Source organism: Pleurodeles waltl, chromosome 8, assembly GCF_031143425.1.
Source record: "Pleurodeles waltl isolate 20211129_DDA chromosome 8, aPleWal1.hap1.20221129, whole genome shotgun sequence".
Lineage (NCBI taxonomy): Eukaryota > Metazoa > Chordata > Amphibia > Caudata > Salamandridae > Pleurodeles > Pleurodeles waltl.
The window spans coordinates 1138795610-1138809938 of NC_090447.1; the positions used below are offsets into that span (position 1 = coordinate 1138795610).

Genomic DNA, 14329 nt, shown 5'->3' on the forward strand with positions numbered 1-14329 from the left:
AGGAGGTTTCGTGGATTTGGGCGTGGCTCTTCCTCCTCTTCCTTTCGGGGAAGATATCAGCAACCTGCCTCTTCCCACCCCTATAGATCTTTTAGGGGGAGGGGTAGGGTCCGCACCAGGGGAGCCTCTCAGCAGCACTCTGCCTCTTCCTCATCCTCTGGCGGGGTGCAGCAGGGGAAGCAGCCTTAGGCTTCCACCATTTCCCACTCACTCCTCTCCTGTAGGGGGAAGATTACAGCATTTTCTCACCAAATGGGAGACTGTTACGTCGGACACTTGGGTTCTCAGTGTTGTGGGAAAAGGCTACACCCTTCCCTTTCGGGAGTTTCCGCCCCTCATCCCGCCCCGCCCTTCGTATTGTTCACAAGAACACCTCCTGTTGCTAGAACAGGAGGTAGAAGTCCTCCTTTTAAAGGGCGCGGTGGAGTTGGTCCCGGAGCAGGAAAGGGGTCAAGGAGTTTACTCAAGGTATTTCCTGATTCCCAAGAAGGATGGTCGTTTGAGACCAATTCTGGACCTGAGGATCTTGAATTGGTTCCTCAAGCAGGAAAAGTTCAAGATGCTGACCCTAGCACAGGTGCTTTTGGCGTTGAACATGGAAGACTGGATGGTGTCTGTCGACTTGCAGGATGCTTACTTTGTTAGAATTCATTTTGAATTGCTTCGTTTCTTTAACACGTGTAAGTTTGAGCTTTTGTTGTCTCTGAACGCACTGCCTATCACATATGTTATCTTATGTATATTTGTTTAGGTAAAATAAGCCTGGTTCCACGCCATAGGCTTGCAGCTGGTTTCTTTCCCTAACTGGGGCACTGTACTCATTATAATTGTGTGTTCAAATAACTAACTGACCTCGGCTGTGGTATTTTGGGGAGGGAAAGGCTGATATCTATACCTTTGAACCACGTAATCCTTTGAAGGGTCTCAAGAATGTGGGGAGTCAGGCAGCTGCAGAAGGGAGGCAAGGACAAAGCTGGGAATGGAACCAGTGTGTGGAAACTGATTAACTCCTTAAAATATCTGTATGACGTATATCATTATTTACACATTTTATGTATCCTTTGATGTATGAGTATAAATATCACTGTTAAACGCTTTATGCCAGCACACTTTACTTCGGGCCTGGGATGCCAGTGGTAAACCTGTCCTCTTTGCTGCAGCAAAAATAAACAGACCTTTGGTCATTGATTTTTCACTCCGGCTCTCCGTGTCAAAAACTCCTTTGTAAATGCATTTGTAAGTATCTGCAAATATGTGCATTTGACAATTTGGCGCCCGAACAGGGACCTTCCAGTGGATATCTTCAGTAGCTCTGTCACGAGACGTGCTGCCAGTGGGGGGACGCCGTTCCGGAGGTGTAGATTCCAGGGGCCCCTGCACAAAGACTTAGTTTCAGAAGCAGCTGCATCTTATCCACCGGGCAGGTTTCCCCCCGCTTTCTCATGATGTCCCAGCGAAGTCCCTGAAACATCGGTGTTTATCTTGACGGATTAGTCTGACACGGGCGGCCGGAGAGAAATCCAGGAAAAAGCAGATAGTCAGGTAAGACTGTTCCTCGCTGGCTATTTGTCTGCTTTAACTTGCATTTGAGAGAATAATTGTTTTTGGATAACTTATCATTTTTGAGAATGATTAGTTCTTGGTAAATTTGCATTTGTACAAGGTACCATTTGACAATTTGTATTACATGTGTTTTTCTTGTTTGAGTAATTTGCCCAGGCCTGGAGCAATTTGTAAGTTGGTAAATATTTGAAAAAAGGGTTTTTTTTCTTCTTCGGTGCACATTTGAAAAAGGTTTTCTTTGGTGCACATTTGAGCAAGGGTTTCTTTGGTACATGTTGCATTTTGAAATTTGGTGCGTGTGTTGCCTTTTGAAAATTTAAAAGTTAGATATGGGAAATAAGAAATGTTGGCAAGGGTTATGTCTTTGTTTTCGCCGAAATCATGTGCCACGTTTAGATAAAAGGCAACCGATCCCAAAAGAGGGAACACCAGGGTGGGACATGTTAAAGGATTATGGTTTAGAGAACAATTTGTACAATAGTATATGGCGCAGATATACTAGACATTGTCCTGACCTCCAGTGGCCAGAGGATGGATCTTTTGATTTAAAGAAACTAACCTACCTACAGGAATGTTTGTTTCATAAAAAGGCTAGACAACATATGTTTGAGGTGTACAGAAAATGGGAAATGGAAGCCAATAAAAGAAAAATTAAATCAGATAAACTGATAGAGAGGGAAAATAGGAGAACCATTATGCAAAAGGCCGCCCTTTATCACCAGTCCCAAACCCAGAAAGGGATTGAATCTGAAGATAGAGTCCATAGGGCTCAGGTGGAGGGAAGTTATGTATCAAAGCCAACAGAAACCAAACATGCATTAGAGGAAGATGAGGTAATGCTACAGCTATTAGATAATGGCCCTACTGCACCTCCACCTTACACACCCCCTACAGTAGCCCAACCTAACATGGGGGCACCGCAACAGCAGCAAGGGCAAGGACACAATTTGGGAAATCCAGGTGCACCACTACAGCAGCATGTGCCACAACCACCACAGCCTCTAGCCCAAGCTACCCCAATAGCCCAAGTCCTAATCCCTCCACCACCTGCCCCACCACTACCAGCCAGCACTGCAAGGTTACAAATAATGTCCCCTGCCCCTAATACCCCAAATGGACAACGTCGACAGTGCACAGTCTTACACTCACTTTCACCCATATGGGGCACACCTATTAAGTCGATTTCGCCCCCTAGTACCCGCTCCACTATTGGGGATTGGGAAAAACGGGTTATCAAGAATCAGTCAGAGAACTGGATGTCACAGCCTATTTACACCCACACCGATATTATGGACACAATACAACAGATGTCACATTTTGGACAGCAATTAGCACTGCTGTATATGATTGAAAAATTGGAGAGGGATTGGAAGTCTTGTATTACAGATTCTACCCCTCTCCCTTATGAACAAGAATTAAACCAATTATGGCGGGACAGTAGGGCTTGTATTCTTGATAGTAACAGTATAAATGAGGGAGTACGCATTTGTGTCATAGCCAGGGAAGATGTTCTAAATAGATATGACAAGGGGTACCCAATGAGGGAAGTGCACCCTGATATGCCCACTGCAGCTGCAGTCGCAGCAGCAGCTGCCGCCGGACAACCAGCTCCCGTGCCGGTGGCCCAATTTGTTCATATACCATGGAAAAGGGAGGAGGTAATGGCTATAAAGAAAGACTTGCCAGACCCTCGAAAGAATCCAGCTGGATTCTATCGGGACCTTAGAACTGCCATTTCCACCACAACCATGACACTCAAAGACATTGACTATTTTTTTGGTGTTTTATTGGGTCCTGAAGTTTGGCATAAAATTAGAAGAGTAGATGATGCACCTACTTTGGGAAATACATGGGGGGGTTTAGAAGCACGTGAAGCACAAAGGGCACCAGGAACCCTGCCGCATCAGGATATTTTAGATTTACCTAATCGGATATTGACTAAGTTAGAAACTGTTATACCTCTTCAGACTGTGGATTGGGGAAAGCTTGCCACTTATAAACAGAAAATAGGTGAAGATGTCCCAGATTATTTTACTAGAATTGAACAAGCTTTCATAGATTTTAGCGGTCAAGACCTCGCCACCGTAACAGGTGTCACACTATTTGTAGAACGCTTTGTTAATGGCCTTCTACCTGAAATATCACAAAAATTAAAAGCAACAGAGAGTTCGTGGATGACGAAGGGACAGGCAGAGATTTTGCAGATGGCGCAATACTATGAGAGCAGGTACAAGGAAGAATTAGAAAAGAATGAGAAGTCAGTAAAAGAATTGAAGAAAAAGGTATTATTACAGCAGGCATACCCTCAGCGGGATACAACCCCTCAGCAAAGGGGTGGCCCACCAAGGGGACGGGGAAGGGGTCGAGGCCGAGGTGCATCTGCACCACCCCAAGACCGCCGATTAAATATCAACCAATGTGCCTACTGTAAGCAGGATGGACATTGGCGTGATACTTGCCCATTACTGGAAGGAAGACAAAGTATGTCACTTCATAGAGGGAACGCGGCAGGTAATGCACGAGGACGAGGAAGAGGTAGAACTGATCAGAATTCGCAGAATGAGAATCAGGTCCCGCGTAACACTAATATTTTTGACAATGCATTTGAACGACAATATTATGCTGATGATTTCTTTTCTGAATCCTACAATTATTAGGACAGCCACAGACAGGGCCAGGGGCGAGTAAGTATTCCTGTAGATCAAAATGGTCCCTACATTGATGTAAAAATCGAAGGAGAGGGCCATAAGTTTCTTCTAGATACTGGTGCCACCAGAACATCTATTGCACATTCTGCAGTCCCCGGGGCTCCCCTGTCTGGGCTTCATACCACATCAATTGGGATTTCTGGAATCCCCGTGGTGAGCCCCATCTCAACACCTATGAGTGTAACTGTAGGCCCATTTACAGTACACACGCCACTCTCTTTAACATCAGGTTGCAATGAAAACTTGTTTGCATTAGATTTGTTAAAGAAATTAAATGCAGTTATTCACTGTTCAATGGATGGTGTCTATGTAACTATGGATAGTGTTTCCCCAACTCGGTGCATGTTCTCACAGGAATACGACTTACCCCCAGAGCTAAAGGAAATAGACCCTCGCTTATGGGCCAAAGGCAAGAATGATGTAGGCATTATGGATATCGACCCTATTGTAATAAAAATCAAACCAGGTGCCCGGTTACCTCGTGTTCCTCAATACAAATTACCTAAATCAAGCGAAAAAGGGCTCAAGGCAGTCATATCTGATCTTGTGCATGCAGGTGTCATAAAGGAAATAGTGAGCAGCCCATGTAACAGTCCAATCCTTCCTGTTGTAAAGAAACGAAATGATGCTAATAGATTAGATGGTGAGCAATCATGTACTGATAACACGGTATATCGATTAGTTATTGATCTCCGAGAAATTAATAAAATAGTAATTCCCCAGTTTCCCGTGGTCCCAGACATGAATAGTCTTTTCACCATGATCCCACCCTCTGCGTGTTTTTTCACCGTAATCGATTTGAAGAACGCGTTCTTTAGCATTCCAATTGCCGAAGAATCTCAATATTTGTTTAGCTTCGCGATTTTTGGTAGATCATTCGCGATGACAAGAATTCCACAGGGATTTGTTGAGTCCCCGAGCATATATAGTCAATGTCTTAAACGTCAATTAGACCAATTCAATCCACCTACAGGCTCTGCATTGTTGCAGTACATTGATGATATTTTAATTGCCTCAGATTCCATGATACAATGTAAGACTGATACTGTTGCATTATTACATCATTTAGCACCTCTGGGCCATAAGGTGTCCCTTCCAAAATTGCAGTATTGTAGAGAGGAGGTCACCTATCTAGGACACCTCCTCTCTAAGGAGGGAAGGAGATTACATCCAGACAGAATTAAATTGGTTCATACAATGACTGCACCACGCACCCCTTCTGAAGTCCGAGCATTTTTGGGATTTACATCCTTTTGCAGACAGTGGATTCCAAATTTTTCACTTATAGCAAAACCATTGACTGCTCTGACACTTTCAGATGTGCCCTCTCCTGTACCTTGGACTGACAAATGTGAGGAGGCTTTTCAAGAATTAAAAAAGGCGATGTGCTCTGCTCCTGTATTGGGTAATCCGGATTACAGCAAACCATTTGTTTTATTTGTGCATGAAAAGCATGGCTGTACATTGTCTGTTTTGACACAGGACCAAGGTGGGAGACAACGCCCTTGTGCATACTTCTCTTCCACCTTGGACACTGTGGCGCAAGCTTTGCCTACTTGTCTTAGAGGAGTGGCTTCTGCAGCAGCTGCGGTGAAACAAAGTGAAGGGTTTGTTGGTGGCAATCCGCTCACTGTGATGGTTCCTCATGCCGTTGATATTTTGTTAAACAAGACACAGACGCAGCACCTCACCAGTGCTCGTCTAACGGGTTACGAATTAACATTGTTCAGTCCAAATATTACTTTGAAGCGGTGCAATGTCTTGAACCCAGCTACGTTACTACCCCTCCCTCAGGACAATGTGGAATTTGATCATAATTGCATTTTTGCCACTGAGGAAGAAACCAAGGGACGGGTAGACTTAACAGACACTCCCCTATCTGACCCACAGGGAGAGCTGTTTGTAGATGGGTCTTGCTTCAAGTTACCAGATGGTACGACCACTGCAGCCTATGCCGTCACCACAGTCAAAACAGTGGTTGAATCTCATAGAATCCCGCAAAATTCGGCACAGGCTGCAGAATTAATTGCCCTCACCAGAGCTTGTGAAATAAGTGAACATCTTAGTGTTAACATCTACACTGATAGCCAATATGCGTTTGGAGTAGCTCATAATTTTGGGCGACTCTGGGCGAATAGAGGCTTTATCACGTCACATGGCACTACCATTCAGCATGGCAACTTGATTGTGACACTTTTGACTGCTCTCAGCCTGCCCCGTCAGGTCGCAATCATTAAGTGTAGTGCCCACAAAAAAATTACTGATGATATAGGACGAGGAAATGCTTTTGCAGATGCTACAGCGAAAGCAACAGCACGAGCACCATTTGACAATGCATATGTTGAGAGTAGCATCAAGGGAGAGCCCCAGTACGAAGTATTAGAAAATACCATGCAGTGTGTGAGAGATATTCAAGCAGAAGCAACAGCAGAGGAAAGGGAACAGTGGGAGAAGAACGGTAGACTAGACAGTGAGGGTTGTTACACAGATGACACAGACAGAAGAAGATGGATGTTACCTAATTGCTATGTACACGCTATGGTTACTATGGCCCACAGTCCTGCACACATCAGTGCCCAAGGCATCAAGACAACTTTGGACCATGTTTGGAGTAATCCTCTGATATCCAAAGCTGCTAATAACCTGGTTAAAAGTTGTATGGTGTGTGCAGTGCACAATGCAGGAAAAGGGACCCCTACGCCCCCTGGCCACTTTGCCCCTCCTGATCTCCCCTTTGAAGCTATACAGATGGATTTTATCCACATGGAACCGTGTAACAAACTGAAATATGTGTTAGTGGTAGTATGCATGTTTTCAAAATGGATAGAGGCCTACCCATTAAAAGACAATGGTGCCCTCTCTACCGCCAAAATATTACTAAAAGAATATTTTCCTAGATACGCCTTGCCACGATTAGTCTGGAGTGACAATGGCAGTCATTTTTCTAATGAGGTAATGGAGAAGGTCTGTACCGCCCTTAACATCAAACATCGATTTCATGCTGCAAATCACCCACAATCAGCGGGCCTTGTAGAAAGGTATAATTACACCTTGAAGAGCAAAATAGCTAAGATTTGTGCTGAGACCAACTTAAAATGGCCAGATGCTTTGCCCCTAGCATTAATGTCCATCAGGATGACTGCCAGTAGCAAGTCACGATTATCCCCCTATGAAGTTGTCATGGGGAGGCCAGCCAATATCTGGGGGGTACCACGACCAAAGAAGCTTTCTGAAGTGCAATATCCTTTGTTTGTAGATTACTGTAAACAATTGACTAAAGATTTGCGTTTGATCCACCAACAGGTCAAGGCCAGCCTACCGACTCCTCTTGAAGGCCCTGGTCACCCTTTTAAGCCAGGGGATTGGCTTATGACAAAGAATTTTCAAAGAACCAACAGTCTTCAGCCCAGGTGGCGGGGGCCAGCCCAGGTACTGCTTGCAACACAGACAGCGGTGAAAGTGGAAGGAAGGAAAAACTGGATACATGCTAGCCACTGTAAGCGTGCACCAATTCCACTACAGAGTACTCTAACAGCAGAATTACCATTGTCTCCTGATTACAGCGAAGTAGGGAGACAGGAAACACCTTCACAAGTTTCAAGTGCTACTTCTGCTCCTGAGGTGACACAGCAGCCCAGTGACGAAGAGTTGCTGTTTGAAGATCAACAAACTCATCGATACAACCTGCGTCCTCGCCCATCCAAATGAACAGAATTTTGAAGGTGCGTAAGGTGGTGACCCCTACTAAAAGTTACATTTACATCACCCTGATAGCTCCTAGCTTGGAATTGCAAACTGAGGTCTCTTCTGAATGGCCAAGGAATCCTTTGCTCAGCAGAATACGGCACGCCTGCCTTTGTGAAATACAGTTCCCCGCCTTCACCGCCACCGGCATTTCCGATGCCGTTGATGTACCAGCATTAAAACGAGCTATCCTCACTGTTGTTACGCACACTTTGGGCGACGAGGTTGTAAATGACTGTGATGACTAAAATTCCAGCATGAACACGGGTGACTAGCCTGTGCAACGACACCAGAACATTGGTCAGAACAATTGTCTCAACGAGAACACAAGTATAGTGGGATGCAGCTTGTGCAACGCTATTCAAGCAGTGGGTAAATGGAGTTAACAGTTCTGTGACTGGCGAGAAAGAAAAAAAAAAAAAACAAGTACCAGTTCTACGGAAGCGGCCAGCCATTAGGGTTGGTGCGGTTTGTAGTCCCAGCGGTAAAAAAAAAAAAAAAAAAGGTGCCCTTTTTCTGTTTAATACCCAAGCACATCACTGATCTGGTTGAAAATTGCTGGCCTCCGCCCTAATTTTTGCTGAGACACTGAACGAAACTGACAAACTATACTGAAGACGAACTTTGAAGTATCGCGACTTACTCACTGGGAGTTGAGACTCACCAGGAGTTAAAACTTGAAAAGGAGAAGCTAAGGGACCTAGGATCAAGCCAACATCTATTGTCCTGTATTTGAGAAAAAAAAAAAACTTGTTCATGGACCAACCAGTGCAGCCTAACTGCTAGAGTGGAAAGCACGGCGGTGCTGAACCCTAGTGGGTGTGAACATAAAGGAAAATTCACTTATCTGTATCTATACGTATATGATTATTAGTATAGTGATATCAATATTTTGCATTTACATATTTGGTAATTGTGTGGGTATATTTTTGAACACACGTAGGCGGTTGAGACGAGTAAAACGGTATCATAGAAAAGTTGTAGGACCAAGGAGAAGAGCACAATAAAATTATGAAAATATATCCATTTGGCAGGACAAATATCCCTCTAGAGAATAGGGAAGAGTGGCCTTATAACTATTTCTACAAAACAATAATGAAGTACCTAGTGACCCTTATGTTAATATGTATAATGTCCAGTGGTGTTGCATCATTGTTGCAAAATCCTACCTTACATCCATTGATAAAGGTTCATGGAAAATTAGCGGAGACATTAAGTCTCACTGACTGCTGGATTTGCCGGCACTTGTCTAGACACCCCGAGGATCCTATAGGCCTTTATGAAGTACCAGTATCACCAAGCGAATATGAAAGAGGGGAAGTGTGTCTTGTACCAAATACCACTTGGAGATGTGACCAACAAGAATATCAATGGTACCCTAGGTGTGCGGTGCTCCCTAATACCCAGGCAGAATACAAGCTCTCCCCGATGCCTGGAGAGAATGCCACACTTAAAATGTTTCCCATATGTTTTGGTACCTATTTTATGGGCAAAACCCAGAGGCAAAATACATGGGAAAGATCCCTCCTGAACAGTGTGTTTACACTTTGTTATTTGATATAAAAACAGGGAATTGGGATCTTGAAGGAGAGGAGAAAATAGACAGAAATTGGACAGCGTTAATTAATGGGACTCATCAAAATTACACTGTGAATTATTGGAACCTGACTGTGGGAGAAAATGAGATTCTAGTAGATCCAGAAGGATTGTTATATGATCCCTCCAGAGAACAAGATAGAAATGGGAAAAATTCACCTGTAATATTGTCCCGGGTTTTCCTTGGCCCCCTCTGGACGGCTAGATGTTCATATGTTGCACCCTGGGCAAATGTATCATTGCTAAATACAATCTGGGAAGATTACAAATATTGCAATAATTCTGAGCATGACACCCCAGAGGGTGTAGGATTGCCCCGAATAAAATACAGCATTATAAATTCACAAATCCAGGGAGGCATGTACTTCGTATGTGGAAGAACTGCATATAAAGTACTGCCTCTAAACTGGGAAGGGATATGTTCACTGGCATATTTGGCACCCAACATTACTGTGATATCAAATATATCATCTTCCCAGCCCCTTAACATGGGGAGTTTTGCACATAGGTACAAACGAGGGACACCCATACTGGAGGAGCGAAAGAACTGGGTATTTCAAGTATTACATGTTCTTATTCCCGGATTTGGAATTTTCGATTTACAACTGGCAATGATGAATATGTCAGCTGAATTAGCCATTGCATTTAATGCCACCAGAGAGGCCATAGGAAGTATACAGATAGAGATAAACTCTGCAGCCCAATTGGCGATACAAAATCGGCTTGCCCTAGACTTGATTACAGTACAACAAGGAGGAGTATGTGTTTTAATCCAACATCAGTACCAGCAAAAGTGCTGTTATTTTGTCAACAAGTCATCAGAGATAGAATTGGATATTGGGAAAATAAAAGAAGCAGTACAGGTATTTGAAAAGGGGGGCCAATATGAAGGAGGCGATTGGAGTTTATCATGGTTATGGTCTTGGTTTGGGGGGTGGGGCTGGTTGTTTAAAGACATACTTTTTATAATAATAGCTATTGTATTAAGTTGTTTATTAGTGCAGTGCTTACCTGCTCTCTGTTCCTGTTTAAAATTGTGTAAATTTCCGCCAGTGAAAATACTAGAAACCAATCGAGCTATGATGCAGAGAGAAGAGATAAATTCCCTAATGGCTATTGACCCCACTGTCCTCACTACAGATACTGGTTGCTCATACCCATCGGTTGTTTATGTCCCCATGAATGCAGATTTCAATGAAGTGGGAGTAAAATTCAACATATATGAGGAAATTTAGAACTATTCAAAACGTTTATTATGTTCAGAAGAAAAAAAACTCAAAAAGGGTCGATTGTTAGAATTCATTTTGAATTGCTTCGTTTCTTTAACACGTGTAAGTTTGAGCTTTTGTTGTCTCTGAACGCACTGCCTATCACATATGTTATCTTATGTATATTTGTTTAGGTAAAATAAGCCTGGTTCCACGCCATAGGCTTGCAGCTGGTTTCTTTCCCTAACTGGGGCACTGTACTCATTATAATTGTGTGTTCAAATAACTAACTGACCTCGGCTGTGGTATTTTGGGGAGGGAAAGGCTGATATCTATACCTTTGAACCACGTAATCCTTTGAAGGGTCTCAAGAATGTGGGGAGTCAGGCAGATGCAGAAGGGAGGCAAGGACAAAGCTGGGAATGGAACCAGTGTGTGGAAACTGATTAACTCCTTAAAATATCTGTATGACGTATATCATTATTTACACATTTTATGTATCCTTTGATGTATGAGTATAAATATCACTGTTAAACGCTTTATGCCAGCACACTTTACTTCGGGCCTGGGATGCCAGTGGTAAACCTGTCCTCTTTGCTGCAGCAAAAATAAACAGACCTTTGGTCATTGATTTTTCACTCCGGCTCTCCGTGTCAAAAACTCCTTTGTAAATGCATTTGTAAGTATCTGCAAATATGTGCATTTGACAACTTTCATATCCCGATACTCAAGTCACACAGGAAGTATCTCCGGTTTGTGGTGGGATCGCAACACTACCAGTTTGCGGTCCTTCCGTTTGGTCTTACTTCAGCACCTCGAGTCTTCACGAAGGTGATGTCGGTGGTTGCGGCAGAGCTCAGAAGGAAGGGGATAGCAGTATTCCCTTACTTGGACGATTGGTTGATCAAAGCCAAGTCCCCGGAGCTTGTGTTGCGTCATCTGCAGTCAACAACCCAGTTGTTGTTCGACCTGGGCTTTTCGGTGAACGAGCCCAAATCTCACCTGGAGCCCTCTCATGCGCCTCCTGTTCATAGGGGCAGTACTGGATACAACATTGGGTCGGGCCTTTCCTCCGCCTCAGCGGATTCAAGATATTCAGGATTTGGTTCCAATGTTTCGAAATGGAGCGGTAGTTCCAGTCCTCAAGGTCCTTCGTCTGCTCGGTCTTTTTGCCTCCTGCATTCTGTTGGTCACGCATGCTCGCTGGCACATGAGGGCTCTTCAGTGGTGCCTCCGAAGGCAGTGGTCTCAACACAGAGGGGATCTAGAGGGTACTGTCAAGATCTCCAGAGATGCTGCTGTGGATTTGAAGTGGTGGATTGCAAGCAACAATCTTTCACAAGGAAAGCCGTTCCAGCAGTCGCCACCAGTGGCCACAGTCATAACGGATGCTTCCACTCTAGGGTGGGGAGCTCATCTGGGGGATCTGGAGATCAAAGGTCTTTGGTCTCCAGAGGAACAGATTTTTCACATCAATCTGTTAGAGTTACGGGCTGTACGTCTGGCTCTCAAGGCCTTCCTCCCTTCCCTTCGTGGTCAGTCGGTACAGGTCCTAACGGACAATACTACCACGATGTGGTACATAAACAAGCAGGGAGGAGTGGGGTCGTACCTTCTCTGCAGAGAAGCTCTTCGACTATGGTCCTGGGCAAAGGACCATCGGATTTGCTTGATAGCAAACCATCTGGCCGGAGTCTTGAACGTGCGTGCGGACAGTCTCAGTCGCCACTTCTCGGCAGACCACGAGTGGCGTCTCCATCCAGATCAAGTCCGTTTAATCTTCCAGAAGTGGGGGTTTCCTCGGGTAGATCTGTTCGCCACTCGAGAGAACGCGCATTGTCCGTTGTTCTGCAGCCTTCAGTATCCGATGCAGGAAGCGTTGGGGGACGCGTTTCAAATGACCTGGTGCGGCCAGTTGCTTTACGCGTTTCCTCCCATACCCTTGATTCCTCGAGTATTGAGGAAGATTCGCCAAGACCGGGCTCTAGTAATTTTAATAGCTCCGGATTGGCCAAGGAGGGTGTGGTACTCCGACCTTCTCCAACTCTCAACGTGCCCGCCGCTCCGTCTCCCTTTCAGGGCAGACCTCCTCTCACAGTCGCAGGGGCAGGTTCTACACCCCAACCTCCAGAGTCTGCACCTACATGCCTGGAGATTGAACGGGGCAACCTGAGTTCCTTCTCTCTCCCGCCTGAGGTAGTGGATGTTATATTAGCGGCCAGGCGACACTCCACTAAATCTATCTACGCTAATAGGTGGTCTAAATTTGTTGCGTGGTGTGGAGAGAGGCAGATTGATCCTTTACATGCTCATCTATCGGACATTTTGTCTTTTGCTCTATCTCTGGCGCAGAAAGGTTGTGCAGTGGCTACCATTAAAGGTTATTTATCGGCCTTGTCAGCCTTCATATGTCTTCCAGACCAACCATCTTTATTTAAATCCCCTATTGTTATCAGATTCTTGAAAGGTCTTCTAAATCAATATCCTCCAAAGCCATTCGTTATGCCGCAATGGGATTTGTCCTTAGTCCTGACTTTCCTTATGGGGTCCCCTTTTGAACCTATGCATTCTTGCCCCTTGAGGTATTTGGTTTTAAAAACAGTCTTCCTGATAGCTATAACATCAGCAAGGAGAGTGAGTGAGTTGCAGGCCTTATCAGTAAAACCCCCTTATACAACTTTTTATGGGGATAAGGTGGTGTTGAGGACCAAGGCTGCTTTCCTCCCGAAGGTTGTTTCACCCTTCCATTTGGCTCAGGCAATTACTTTGTCCACGTTCTATCCTCCGCCTCATCCTTCCAAAGAGGAAGAAAGACTGCACCGTCTGGACCCAAAGAGAGCGTTGAGCTTCTTTATCGATAGAACAAAGGTTTTCAGGCTGGAGGATCAGCTGTTTATTGGATACGTGGGCAAGAGGAGAGGAAAGGCAGTCCACAAGAGAACACTATCCAGGTGGGTTGTTCTTTGCATTAAAATATGTTACTCTTTGGCAAAGAAGGATCCTCCTGAGGGCATTAGAGCTCATTCCACCAGAGCTAAGTCGGCCACTTCGGCCTTAGCCAGAGGTGTTCCTGTGGTCGACATCTGCAAGGCCGCAACTTGGTCGTCCCTTCACACTTTTGCAAAACATTACTGTTTAGATTCTGAGGTTAGAAGGGACGGCCATTTTGCACGGTCAGTGCTGCAGGATTTCTTGGTTTGACCATTTAGGCACCCACCGCCGGGCGTGGTACTGCTTTGGGACTCTATTCATGAGGTGAGGAATCCACAGGTAGTTGTATCCATCAGAAGAACGAGTTACTTACCTTCGGTAATGACTTTTCTGGTGGATACATTAGCTACCTGTGGATTCCTCACGGTCCCACCCGCCTCCCCGTTGCCTTTATGGTCTTGCCAAGTAATCCTTGAGTGTGCTCCTCTTGGTCTTTGAGGGTGCAATAGATGTATATATATAATATATTTATATATATATAGGTATATGTGTATATATCTTTATGTATATACTTGGTGT

The 14329-nt window shown here is 44.7% G+C and overlaps 1 long non-coding RNA gene across 1 annotated transcript; it reads left to right on the forward strand.

The window, feature by feature from the left end:
- Positions 1–646: 646 nt before the first annotated feature.
- On the forward strand, positions 647–11457 carry LOC138250448 (uncharacterized). The gene is made up of 2 exons (XR_011194965.1): positions 647–1542; positions 7575–11457. It is a non-coding gene; the product is annotated as an uncharacterized lncRNA (long non-coding RNA).
- The last annotated feature ends 2872 nt before the right edge of the window (positions 11458–14329 follow it).